The sequence below is a fragment of the Convolutriloba macropyga genome, chromosome 14 (genome assembly GCF_964194025.1).
Source record: "Convolutriloba macropyga chromosome 14, txConMacr16.3, whole genome shotgun sequence".
In the NCBI taxonomy this organism is placed as follows: domain Eukaryota; kingdom Metazoa; phylum Xenacoelomorpha; order Acoela; family Convolutidae; genus Convolutriloba; species Convolutriloba macropyga.
Window position 1 is genome coordinate 17,278,963 of NC_134481.1, and position 14,541 is coordinate 17,293,503.

The 14,541-nt window shown below is 35.8% G+C and overlaps 1 protein-coding gene across 2 annotated transcripts in view; it reads right to left on the reverse strand.

The window, feature by feature from the left end:
* Positions 1-14,541, reverse strand: part of LOC142353106 (trifunctional enzyme subunit alpha, mitochondrial-like) — a 249,227-nt gene that overhangs the window by 32,562 nt on the left and 202,124 nt on the right. The gene's annotated exons all lie outside the window — the stretch shown is intronic.

A 14,541-nucleotide genomic window follows, 5' to 3' on the forward strand; every position in this document is an offset into this window, starting at 1 on the left:
TTCGGAGCAATCACAGAAAATGGTCCATGTACACACTACTCTTTCGTTGAAATTCAACATCAGACGGTCCCACATGAATGACAGAATACGTCTTTTGAGTACCAAAGGCCGAGAAAAGTCTATCTCTTCAGGCAGATTGTTGGCAACTTTGGTAGTTCGAAAGTAAAAGTTCTCTCTGAATTTCTCGGTTCTCAGTTTTAGAATTTTGAATAATCTGCTTTTAACTCTACCATAATGGTGTTCATAGGTTTCTATCAATGGAAGTGCGTTTTCTTTATCATGGTACAGATTAGACAATAGAAGTAAGTCATTGAGTTGCAAAAAATGGGAAGCGGAAGTATTCTTAGGGATACCATGTTTTCAAAGTACGACGCATTCCTATAGCCGGTTATCCACTCCAACGCACTTTTTTGGAAGCATTCCATTAGTCTCATACTTCCACGCGATGGGTGCCAAGTGCTTGAAGCAAAAGTAATCAAGGGTAGAATTAGGGATTTGTGAGCACAAATTTTCACTCTCGTTTCCATATTCTCCGATAAATTTCTCTTCAGAAAACCAAAAGTTCGATTAGCTTTCGCAGGCCTAGACTCGAGGTGCTTTGCCGCCTTCAGGGTACCTGTAAGCTGCACTCCCAAGTCAGTCAGCTTTGGGGATTGCTCTAATGTAGTGTTATTCATCGTAAGCCTGAGGGACTGTCCCTTAAATGCTATTTAACATTTTTCAGCAGCAAGTGACATTCTGTTCCTGGGTACCCAAAATGAATTTCTGTCAACTTCTTTGTGGATTTCTTGGTTACTTTTGTCAATAAACAAGAACTTTGCGTCATCCGCATACAGATATGGGGTGCTGGACATCAAGGAAGTTGGCAAATCATTTATGAAGATGCAGAAGAGTAAGGGGCCCCAAAATGGACTCCTGCGGAACACCACTTGATACCTGTAGAAGGTCCGACCTGACACCATCACATCTTACGAACTGTTTACGGTTACATAAATAGTCTTTTACATAAATAGTACACCCCCCCCCACTCCAATTCTCCTTACTTTGATCAACAATTCAGCTTGCGGGACCTTATCGAATGCTTTTGAGAAGTCGGTGTATAAAGAATACACCGAATTTGGATTTCCTTCCAACGCAACTTGAACGTGGTTCAAGAAACAGAGCATGTTCGACACAATGGATCGTTTTTTCATTCATTCATGTTGACTGGTTGTTAAATGATCCGAGAACTGCTTTTCGATCGCGTCATACATACACCGTTCGAGTACTTTCGAAACTATAGACAGCAATGTCACTGGTCTGTAATTTTTGACAATTGCTCTGCAGCCTTTTTTATGGATGGGCGACACAGCACCAATTTTCCAACAGTTCGGGATTTTTCCTAATCTTTTGATGTTCCTAAAGACTGCGCTCAAGAATAGACTGAGCGGTTCAGCCAGTTGTTTCAAGAAACTGGCGGGAATGTTATCTGGACGTCGAGTTTTTGCGACATCAAGGTTTGTTAAGATTGCTCTTAATCTCCCTTGTATCGTTAGAATCTAGCAATTATGACCCCAGTTTAATTGCAGTCTCTTCCCAGTATAATATTTCTTTTGTAGAGTTCAACAGCTACAAAACCATTGACTTTCCCTACACTTATTTGTTTTTTGATGATTTGTTGCGAAATGAGGACAAAATCTTTGTTAGATCAGGTTTTGTGTTTTGAGCTCTTTTACGCGATATGTAGTAAACCAAGTTGTTCTATAAAAAAAAATCTGAGCGGGTTTTCTTGTAGAGTATTTTAAGAACAATCAATTCACTCCTCTCACCTTGTCTTGTTTGATTTCTTTGCTCTTTAGCTAAAACTTTTTTATGGTATTTTTTATCAGGATCAGTTATTATTTGTTGTATCGCTAAATATGCAATAATAGTTGAAAGATTTTCGGAGTTCTCAGTCTAATAATATGGCTTCTACAGGATGCCGTAATCAACTAGGTAGCTTGACGCTGTTTTCTTTATTAGCTTTCAGATTGGTGTTTTTGTGATTTGTTTACTGAACCATAAAATCTTGAATAATAGCGTTCGTGTTACTTCAATTTTGATCTGACCGGATAATTAATTTAAAGTTTTCCTGTGCGGCCCTATGCTTAGGTAAATAGATATAGATAGTGGATTTTCCGGATAAAGAGGTCTTTGGTTATGCCACCTTTATCTTACTTAGAAGGATACTACATCAAACAAAATTAGTTGCTGGCAAACATACTCCCTCGCTACCGAATAATGTCCGAAGAATCGCTCTCGTTTACAATTAGCGGTCTTTGAAAAAGACGTGGAAAACTCGAACTTAAAATAAATACGTTTTTACCTGGCACTTTTCAAAGTTTTTTTAAATAACATAGTGGACCCCTGAAATCTAATTTTGCTTGCCCTACTTTTTCGCCCTCTCCCACTTGTTTATTTTACAAGTTACGCGCAAAGAAGAGCCTAGTTTTCCACTCTAGTTCTCGAACTATGTTGGAACATAAATCTTAGTACTCCTCGAGCCATGTGTCACACAAACGCCCTCGTGTCAGGGCACTAAACCCCCCGGCAAAGAGATATATAAACGTTCTTACACAAATTTAGAAAATAGGGAAAAGGTATTATCCTCCCGAATGACAAAACAATGAGCTCCGGGTCTTTCCCATTATAGCCCCCCCACCCCCCATGAAATTATAGCCCCCCAATTATGGTATAATTACCATGATTGGGGGGGCTATAGGTTATCTGACCACTAAACTGGGGGGAGGGCTATAATGGGAAAGACCCTGAGCTCCCACAATGAAAAATCAGAATGAAAATTATATTTACTACGAAAATTCATTGAATTTTAAACTTACAGCAATAAGCTAGGTCCTAGGAGCAGCATCAGAAGTGGAAATAATAATATTCTATTTAAGTGTCCAGCATGTCCTCTCGCACAAAACTATAGATGTTATTAAGCTTATATACACTAATCTCATATACAAGGCAGTCTCTGAGAGATTGTTGCGCTGCGTAGGAGTGCGAAACTTATCTGCGCCTGAATGTATGTTTTTGCTTCCGAGTATGTGTTGCCTTTTCTTTCAGAGATTGTTGCTGCTAGTTTCTCTATAGTGCGTGTTGCGGATGGCCATAACACGAGCGGAACAAACAAAACTACTTTTTCCAATGTTTACATTTAGTTATTATTTCACATTTTGAACAACTTCATAATGTTTATGGACAATCATTAGATTTTCTAATTCATCATTCTAGGAACACATAGACAGCCAGGTGTTGAATGAAAATACAAAAAACTTGCAGGAAAACTATCAAGTTTCTCTGAAATATTTCTAGAAACAAACGAAATTAATTTATTAAATCATTTTTAAAATTTTGTTGTTTTAAGAGAGTAATTTGTTTATTCAGGGGGAATATTCAGTTCGTGCTTTCATCCTAAAAAAATAGTGAAAATATTATCTTCACTATAAGAAAGCACAATTATTAGTGATGTACACAATCAGACTTGAGTGCTGTAACCGAGGTTCGAATCACATTTGGTATATCAATCAGTCGTTTCGCTCAGCGCGTTCACTTTGTACAATCTTGCAATAGGATTCTCCTGAAGAAAATGCCTAGTCTAAACTTGTCTACTTTACCTGTCAATGAATACAGTGTAGTTTAATGAAATGATTTGAGAAACTAATCACGAGAAGCAAAACGTAGAGATTGAATCTCCAAAAACGAGAGATACTTAGTACATGAAGAAATAAGTTCCCGATGCTGGAAAAAGATTAACAAACTGCACGTGTGATAACGTGACTTGGGGTACAAAATGAACTGAGCTTGACTTATAACATTTGCACTAAAAAATGAAGTATATGAATAAATTAAGTATATCGTATATAAAAATTTCTTCACTTAATTAAAATGAATTTACTATATACAACATTTCAACACTATATAACAAAATTAACATTGAACTATTGAAAAATGTTAATTAACAATATTTATAACATTCTAATACTTATTTACCGGTTATATAACAATTAACAATATGTTTGCTGGTGACAATAGCTGGTGACATTTAATAAATCAAATGAAGTTTGAGTTCTCTGAGTTCACTCAGAGTTGAAAGTCTCCTCATCTAATAACAAAATGTCATCAGGACTTTGATCTGCCAAAAGAATTCGTGAATCCAAGGGATATACTATAAAATTGACTTTCGATGGATAAGAAATTGCTATGGGCTCAACTTGCACTGCGGCGTTGACTATTGTTTGCAAAATTGAAAGTTGGACTGATTTGATATCGCCTGTTCGTCTTTTTTGTCTGGTTTGGAGCCAATTTAGAGGACTTGAGTTTGTAGACTCTCCATACGAAACATTCTGTTCAAATCAATAAAATTTGGGGTTCATTTTTGTACGGCTACAGTCTCTAACAATATTTGTTGTACGGATTATCGAGCTGCTGATGGCAATGGAATTTGCCTTTCTTGAGAAATTTTACTGCTGCTATGATCAAATGGTTGGAAGGACGAGCAGAAACTGTAATTTTCTCTGTTTTTGAGGAGCAAAGTTTTCCGAAACTTTTGCATTTGAACTCGCATAGCGCGAGCAAAATTTGACTTTGTTGAAGATACTTCATTTGGACTTTTTTTTTAGCGATTTTTCATCTTCCTGTCTCCCTTTTGGATGCGCGTGATTTCTTTAACATGGCTGGCGATCCTGGCTTCTGTTGGTTTCTCGAGAAGATGAGGGCCTCACTTGTTGATGTAATCTTGCAATTCTGTCTTTCTTTTGTCTCGCATGCTAAATTTAGCGATATCGCTTTTGCTGTCCGTTACATCGAATTCGCCGGGTTCTCGAATTACAGAAGTATATAGGTCCGTCTTCTGCACTATGGATCCAATGGCCAAACTTTATATCAACCGTCTAAGTTTTCCTAGACCTCTGGTTTGGATGACGCATTCTTGCTATGTTGATCTGGACTGCAGAATCTTTCATTGGTTTTGCCCTCTGGTTTTTGAAGAACGAAGGAATCCAGGTTCGTTGCTTGCTGCATTTCATTCTCTGGTTTGCGCATCCTGGGTGGTTTTACGCACGTTTCGCTCTAATTCGTTGTCATATCGATACGTTCCTCATTGTTCTTCGGGGAGAAGTTAATAGGGGGTTAATGTTTCCTCGTCTAAACAAAGATTAGGTATTTTTTTTATCAAAGCTTAAATCTGAATTTTTAGCTGTAGTACTTATTTTGCTAAGCGGAGTATTAGCACGAAAACCATAGCGGGGTTCGAAGTGCAAAAGCTAGTAGTTTTATGTTTACATATGCGAAGCTGGTAAAGTATTGTTTTAAGTGCTGCTTTAATGGTGAAGGAGTTTGTTTCTTTTTCTTTTGCTTCACTAATAGATGCAAAGAGTTGTTTAGTAGTGCTAATTAGCCTATGGACTAGACAAGTTGCCTGGTGATCATTTGCTGGAGCTGGAATTAAATTTATATTATGTTTGATACAAAATTTTTTACTTGGTTGCCTAAAAGGCCACGACCTTGATCCATTCTTGAAGATCGAGTTACTCCGTGGAATAGTATTTAATTATCCAAAAATTTTATTACATATGAAGCGTTTGCATTATCAAAAAAATTCTGCGGATGGGATATGGAAAATCTATTGATACATGTTGTAATACAGATTTAATGTTTTTTTTCATTACTAATAGGACTTGCAAAATCTTTTTGTATTTCCTGATTAGGGACTATACATAGTCTATGAGATTGATATTGCTTAGCAGACATAACTCGTTTAAAATTTATACCAATCGCAGAACAGGCTTTGCAATCTATTGAGCGGACAATGAGATCGGAGTTCAAGTATGACCACCAGCAATGTTGGGCCTTAAAAACCACTCACCAGCCCCCGGGTGAATTGTATGTAAGTTTTCGATGAGGGCTTCCTTAAGTGCATTAGCATTGGACACCTTCTCGTACATGCAAAACAACCACTATCGAGATCACGCCAATAGGAATGAAGATAGGGGTTGAGTTGTTTTAGTCTATCCCCATTGTCTGGTATAAAGCAGTCTCTGACTTCCTTGAGCACTGCGTCTTTGCTTCTCAAGGATGCTATTAAATTTTTTGAAATTTGTTCCATCACTTTTTTTGAAAAACAGAACTTGGGACTCTCTGTCAAGGGAATGCTCAAACTGGAGATTATTGGTAATTGGCGTAGTCTATTGAGATCGGATTCCGTCGTGAAGATTACGCGAGGCGAAAATGAAGATGAGATATTGGTTGCATATTTGCTTTCATTGCTGAGGGTTAATCCTTTTTTCGGCCTTCTGAAATTGAATTCACTGAACAAACATCCGACTGGTTTGCAGAATTGAATTTTATTTTAATTTTTACCAATCGAGCACGTGAAATATTTGAAGAATTTGGTTTTTTTTGTGTTATTTTGGAAAGCAATGTGTGACTTGAATTTGATTGACGGATTAGAGTGGTTTAATTCTTTGAATTGTTATCTATTTTGGTAGGCTAGAGACGCTTGGAGATTGTTTTGCGACTCAAAGTACAGTATTTGATTGCTATTTGGTAGAATTTAATGAATATTATTTATAATATGCGCTTCCAGTGACGGGTTATTTGATTGTAAAAGAGTGCGAGACGCAAAACTGGTATTAACGGTATGAGAGCTTTGTATTGCACTTTGCATTTTGTTTTGCTAGAGTTTTGCTGAGCAACTACTAATTTACTTTGAAATAAGCGTACTTGTGATGCGCAATTGTTATTTAAATTAGAGTGATTATATGTAGCTAATTCAGAAGAATTTTCCCTCAAGTATTTTGAGACAATAACATTTGCAGTACAAAATTGACATTTGAATTAGGAGAATGAATTACGGACATTTTATGAGTGCTGATTTGATTTGCGGACGAACTCAAATTTCCAGTCAATGTACTTGCGGTGCGTGATCGATGGACAAAACTTTATTATCATGATTAGGCTGTTGCGTAATAAGATTAGGACGGAGTGGTAGCAGCGCGATTAGGAGTTCGCACATCAGATACGTTACATAAACAGAATTTTTTAAGATGAATGGCGGAAAATTTTTTCGTTTGGATGAAATAGTATCCGAGTTTATATTTGATAATGTAGCGACTAAGAATTTTCCCTTATGTTTTGAATTGCTTTTTGCTAGTTGACGTGGGTTTCGGGAGTTATAATCTACTAAGACCGTTTTGTCTCCGGTTAAATGTTCAATTTTCAATTGAAAAGAAAGGAAGCAATCGACCCTTCGTGACAGACGGCTATTAGAAAGTTTGTTAGAACAATGTTCTTTTAAAACTGTGAGAAGAACTCCATGATCGGTAATAACTAAATTTTCTTTCCCATAAAAGTAATTTTTAAAATATTCAATGGACCAAACTACTCCCAGTAACTCCAACTGAATAAGTCTCAATCTTTCTTAATTACTTTTTAAAAATTTCGATGCAAACGACATTGGTTTCCAGCCATCAACTGTTACTTGTTCGAGGGCTGCTCCGTGACAGAGCGAGAGGTGACGCATTTATTATGTTTTTTCATTTGCCAGTTGTAGTGAATGTTTTCAGTATGATTTGCGATGCAAGTTTTAATGGCCTTAAAAGGAGTAGTATGTTCTTCATTCCAAGCATATTTAGCTCCTTTTCGATGCAGTGGTCTTAAAAGTTGGAAAATTGAGCTAAATTGGGAATAAATTCACTATTATAAAGAACGGAGCCGAGAAAAGAATAAAGTTTTTCAAGTTTATTAGGTTGTTTGAGTGCAAAGATAGCAGATAATTTAGCTTCGAGAGCGGAAATACTTGATTGAGTTTTGTTGTAGCCTAACCACGAAATTCTTTGTTGAGCGAAATGGAATTTTGGTAAAAATTTACAATGGTTATCAGCATCGAGTTTTTTACGACAATTTGTGACCAAATTGAAATGATCTTCTTCCGTACCTTCACTTACAATTAATATGTCGTCAGGAAAGCCACAATTAATTTGTCGTCATTGTTTCTGAGGCCTACGGGAGTAAAATCCATGGCCTTTGGGAACTCGGAAGGCATGTCAATAAGTCCATAAAAACCAGGTTGCAATCTTTACGTAACTGTCATGTCACCACTTACGATATTGAATCTGAAGTGTTTTGCAGTATCAAGGTGCACATTTAATGGACCAAAGGAATATTCGAGATCTATGGTAGCAAATATGTTTTTTCGGATAAATCAGATTGGTGGTTTGTCTTTTTCTGTTATATATAATCATTTATTTGGACATTATTGGGCCTGTGGTATTTGTTTTTATGAAGATATCTGTTAAGAATTTATCAATTAAAGCCTATTATATAGTGTGGTCTCGTTTAACTGTGATAACAATGGGTGAACTAAAATATTGATCAGAACATTTGCTAATTTTTTCTTTAAGTCCTTCTTTAAATAATTTTTCAATTTCATTATTATCTGATTAACTGATTGTAATTTTCTGCAATTTGATATATGGGCTCTGAAAATTTTGATGAATTTTTATTCGACAATATTATTTTAGATCGTCCAATACGTCAAATAAGAATTGTGAAACAAATTGCTATTTTAGATATAAATGGACATTGGGTATTGATGTTGTTGATTATATTAATTTCAATTTGATTTAGAGTTTGGGTAATTGATATGCCGAGCGCATGAAACAGGTCTCTTTCAATGAGTACTGCTCAATCGGATTTTTTTTTTTTGGTCTCGTTAAATGGGATGCCTTAAACACCGGACTATTCTTTCCTCTGGATATCGGTTAATGTATCAAGAAAGGGGCATTTCTGTTAATATGGGTATATTTCCAATCTTTTCGTAACAGTCAGTGGCAAAATAAATTCTGAACACAATTTTTGCGCATGATTATTTACAGAGGCCACAAATAATGCTAATAACGTTATCTGCGTTTTTCTCAAAGGACAAATCGCCAAGTGGACTGCCATTTTTCGAGTTCAGCTGTTGACACTTTTGAATTAAAGAGAAATTTGGATCAGGCAAAAGGAAAACTCAATGGAGTAAAAGTTAACCGAAAAGGTCAAAGCGTTCACGCACAAATTTTTGCATAGAGGAGTCTGGTCATATTGGAATTCAGCCTTGATTCAGGATATTTGAAGTGTAGGCATTATGTGCAGTAGAACTCATTATGTTTCGATCTTATTCGAGTTCATGTTTGGGCGGGTAGTTTTTGTAGAAGTGGATTTTGCTTTTTGACAGACACGAGCAAAGAGTTTCTGGAAGCCACAATTATTGCAGGTTTTGTCTTTTGCGATACATCTTTACTTATAATTGGTTGACCAAGTGGGATTACAAATTCGACACAGTTGATTTGTACTTGAATTGTTCGCCTTTGATTCGAGTTGCGAAATTGGCGTTCAGGTCCTAGAGCGTTTACTTGAAGATTACATAGACTGTTAGAGATTTGTAGCTGATTTTGCTTGCCAGGGTCCATATTAATTGCTAAACGTATTGCCTGGCGGGATCGACTGTTTCATTCATTAATTCCTGATTTCAGAATCGTGCACGTTGGCAATGAAGAGGTCCATATTAGAGTATCTTCTTAGTTGCCAAGTTCACAATTTTCTGACAGTTCTTTCAATTTTCCATAAAAATGTTTGATTTATTCTCCTTTTATTTGTTTTGTTGTAGGGAGCATGTACCTATCAATTATAAAATTCCTTGGTTGAATGAATGCTTCTTCCATGATAAGCCAGAGTTCTATTGTTATTTAATTATCCATCCTGAGGTGCGGGTTTTTGGCTACAAACAACCCTTCTTCCCTCCGTTCCAATGCTGAAGTATATCACTGAGACGGTGTTTCAATCTGCTTGATTCCAAGGATTATCACAAGTCATGATCCCAATTCCTAATCGACATTGACAGCAATTTTCCCGATTTAACCTTAACTGTGCATCCCAGGCTAGTCTCTCCCGCTCTGATTGAGCAGAAGATCCCTGAATTGTGTCGTCATAGATCGGTTCAAGCGCAAGTTGTATTTGATCTGGCTGAGGGCCAAGTAGAGTGTCTAGGGTAATGTTTTCCGTTCAGTTGAAGGGCTAATTTAACTTGGATCTGCCATTTTTTCATTTGAGAGGAGGGTCCGAGCTTGGTTTTTCCCAAATGGGCTCAATGCCTAAAAAACTTCATTTTTGAGCAGCTGGCTGCACCATGATGTAGATGTATACAATTAGATTTGTGCACTGTAATCGTGGTCCGAATCATACTTCGTGTATCAATCAATCGTTTCACTCAGCGCTCACGCTTTTTAAATCTTGAAATAGGATTCGCCTGGCGAATTGCCTAGTCTAAACTTGTCTACTAGACTTAAAAACGAATACATTTATAGATTATTGAAATGATTTCAGCGACTCATCATGAGAAGCAAAATAAATCTCCAAGAACAAAAGATACTTAGTACATGGACAAATAAATTCCCGGCGCGGGAATAAGAATAGCAAACATGCACGTGAAAACTAAAGTGACTTGTGGTAGGAATTGAACTGAAATTGACTTATGTTAATTGCCCTTCAAAATTAGGTACATCAATAAATTAAGTTAATCTTATATGAAATTTACTGAACCAAAAAAGAATGAGTTTACTGTGTACAAATTTTAGATTAATTGCTTGATATAACGTTGATACAAACCTAAAATACAGTCATTCTTTGTTGTGGTCAAAAAATAAATGACTGAATTTGTCCTTCTGACGGTTTGTAGGATGGCCTAGTACAATTTATGGACTATTGATCATTAAGGTGTTGCAAAACTGATAGCAATCCTTCGTTTTTGCAAAATTGCCATCAAGGACAAGATCTGTTTAGCATTCTATCGAATTTGAATCAAAGATTTTTGCATATTTTGTTAGCAAAAATAGCAAAATGAATAACAATAGAGCCAATAATAGCACCGTGAAGCAAAAATTTGCTGTGTAAATTCCTTCCAATTGTTGGATAATCTAAGGAGGGCAAAAATTAACCTTTCAAAAACGTTGATAGGCAGAATACCGAGATTAATTGGTCTAAGTCTATTTTCCGTTTTGTGTCCGCCCTTGAAAATTGCTTTGTGTCAGTCCTTTGATTCACTATTCACCGGATGTTTGTTCAGAAAATTTTGAACAAAATACAAGCGAGTTAGAGATGGCATATGTGCTAGTTTAATTCTTTCTCTATATGAGTTCCGAGATCAAAAAATCCAGTTTCTTTGTTTATTACAATACATTTAGTCTGTTTTGCTCCCGAATCTGGCTAAAAATGAAAATAGAAATATGTGAAACCTTCTCCAAAACATCAGAAGCGTACCTTTGCGTTATATATTTAAGAAAACAATTAATATTTTTGTAGAAAAAATCTATCGGGAAATATCTAATCGATCTTATTTGATCTGAGATCTGATGGAGGAATTTTTTTGGCCGGAGTGTTGACTGGGAAAAACTGGTGAGCTGAGGAAGTAAATCGCAAAGTAGATGATTTCAGAATCTTTTTTTTATCTTAGTGGCTGTTTCTATGTACTGCTCAATCGAAGAAAATTTTTGATCTCGTTAAACGGGACGCATAAAACACCGAGCTCCTCGCTCCTTAGGATGCGGGGTAATGTATCAGGAAAGAGGCATTTCTGTTACTATGGCAAAATAATTTCTGAACACAATTGTTCAACATGATAAATGACAGAGACCAAAAACAATGCTAATGTGTATTTCTCAAAAGACAAATGGCCAAGTGGACTGCCACTTTTTGAGTCCATGTGTTGCGACACTTTTGAATTAGAGAGAAATTCGGATCATGCAAAACAAAAACTCAAGGGAGTAAAAGTTACTCCAAAAAAAGTTCACGCAAAAGTTTTTGCATAATAAAAGACCAACATATTCACCATATATTCTTCAAACTTCTAATGTACAAAATCCACTAAAAAGGTTTTTTTGAAAAAATGTTATAGACAGTGAAAAAGAGTTTTAATCAAACTCTGTTTTAAAAAAATGGCGATTAGGTCTTTTTGGTAACAAATTACACTTGGCGTAAAGTCAGGAGTGAACCCTTCAAGAGGAAAACTGTTTTTTAAATCTCCGGAAAAATTGGTTTAAATCTTATATCGGCAAAAAGAAACAAATGAAAGTTCTTTTTCCTTGAGCTGGAGAACTATAAAGAAGTGCACCTTCTTGACCAACTGCATCATAAATTTAAAATGAAAAGTTCCAGATTTAGCACTATATCATTTGCTCAAATGGGAATATATATATACTTATTTCAGAATGTAGCATTTGATATTTTAAAAAAATATCATCTAAAATTGCGGTGCTGAGACGATTAACAGATACAAAGAATGAGCCTCATTACACTCTAAAAATCTATCGTGTGAATTCAACAAAAAATCGTGTATTTTTACCCGATTTCTCGCGTAAAAAGAGTCACACGATAAAAGGTCGATTTACACGAGAAATCATGTAAATTTACACGATTCTCTCGGGGTTAATCTCACGATTTCTCGTGTGATTCACACGATAAATCATGTAAAATTCAAACGATTTCTCGTGTGTTCTCAACCAAATTTTCGTGTGAAAACCACACGATTTTTCGTGTGAAAACACGTGAAACATTGGTTTGAAGCACACGAAAAATTGCATGAAAATTACATGATTAATCGTGTAAATCACAAGAAAAATCCTAAGGTTAAGCCCGAGAGAATCGTGTAAACTTACACGATTTCTCGTGTAAATCCACCTTTTATCGTGCGAATCTTTTTACGCGAGAAATCGGGTAAAAATACACGATTTTTTGGCCAACTTCACATGATTTCTCATGTAATATTTTTTTCTGTTGAGCAACCGAAAATTGGCTTAGAAATCACTAGAAATGAGAGACAGTGGTTCGGTTTAAATACAAATTAGGGCTTCAGATGTAGAACTGGAAGTAGAAACTACAGTCAACACATAAGGATAAAAACAGTTGTTGTGAGAGGATCTTTTAGGTGGCCCACTTTACCCCACTTTTTGCGATTCATTGTGTTTTCTCTACAACTTTTCCTTGAAAAAGGGTTAAAAGATGACCAAATCAAGAAAGGCAGCTCGGTGTGAATCACAGCAAAAGAGTTAGCCGTTGTAAGTCATCTTAGAGCAACATTTGCTGTTGTGGCTATTTCGGCTTTTCAGTCTGGGTTGTAGTTAAATATGTTTTAGCAGGTTCTCCATAAAAATTCTGTCAAAAACTTGTCAAAAAATGATTTTATTCAATTTATCCGTACATTTGTGTGAATTCACTTAGGAGAAGCAAGTCAACGACCCACAGAGTTTGCAATATTCAAGAAGCCTTTTGAGCCTATAACTCTTGAGTGCGCTATATCTACTTTGAACACATTATCCATAAAAACTTTAAATCCTTTTTAATGGGGTCTTTTTTGGGGTGTTTATCCAGCACCGCATAAATTTCCAATCCTGACAACTAACGTATGGTCCTTTGTGCTTACCAGACTGTCTTTTTAAATGACAAAAACAAAATGTACAAACCTCACAAAACAGTTTCCTCGGTAACTTGCTAGATTCTCTTATATTCTCCAGCTATGAATTTTTTGCGCAAACAAACACTGATTTTGATTTTAAAAATGAGATTTTTTACAAATTATACTTGACAGTCACTCAAAATCAGCGTTGGAAACAAATGTTTTGCGAGATGAATTTAGGTGGCCCACTTTACCCCATTTTTTTCATTTTAAAGTTTTATCTTTGGTTTTAATCACTGAAAAAAGCCCAAAATAGTTTGAAAATCCAATTGAAAGAATATTCTTGTGTTCTAAAAGAAATTGGGATGATTAAAAGACCCACAGAGGTTGCATTATTCAAGAAACTTTTTTAACCTATAATTCTTGAGTGCGCTACATCTACGTTGAACACATTATCCATTGAATTTTTAAAATCTTTTTATTGGGCTCTTTTTGTTGGGTGTTTAGTCCATTGAAATCACCATTGATTTCACGTATAGTACATTGAAATAACCAGATTCTCTTTTCAAATGACAAGACAAAGAGAAAAAATGCACTTTACACCCAACTTTTTCAATTTAAAGTATTATCTTTGGCTTTAATCACTAAAAAGAGCCCAATGTAGCATGAAATTATCATGGATAGATCAGCCGTCTGTTCTAAAGGAAATTAGGAAGAGGAAAAAATCTGAATTTTCAATAAAAACTGCTTCATTTCCTCATACATTCATTCACACGAAAAATCGTGTAATTTTTCATCACACGAGAAAAAAATCGTGTGATTTCACACGAGAGATTTTTAGAGTGTATGTAAATCAAACTATTACTGTATGTGTACTTGATTCTGATTTCTCTTTGTCACATTTGTTTGGTTTCTATATCCATTGTTACTATAATTGACATATGATGAATGAGGCCGAGTAGAGATGATAAAGATGCGAAACGTCCGAAGAGAAAATAAAGATCAACATAAAATCAATTCTCATAAATACAGTCTATGACCAAGAATCTGTCCACTTATTGAAAGGAAAAAAGGTTCAAAAACACCAGTTC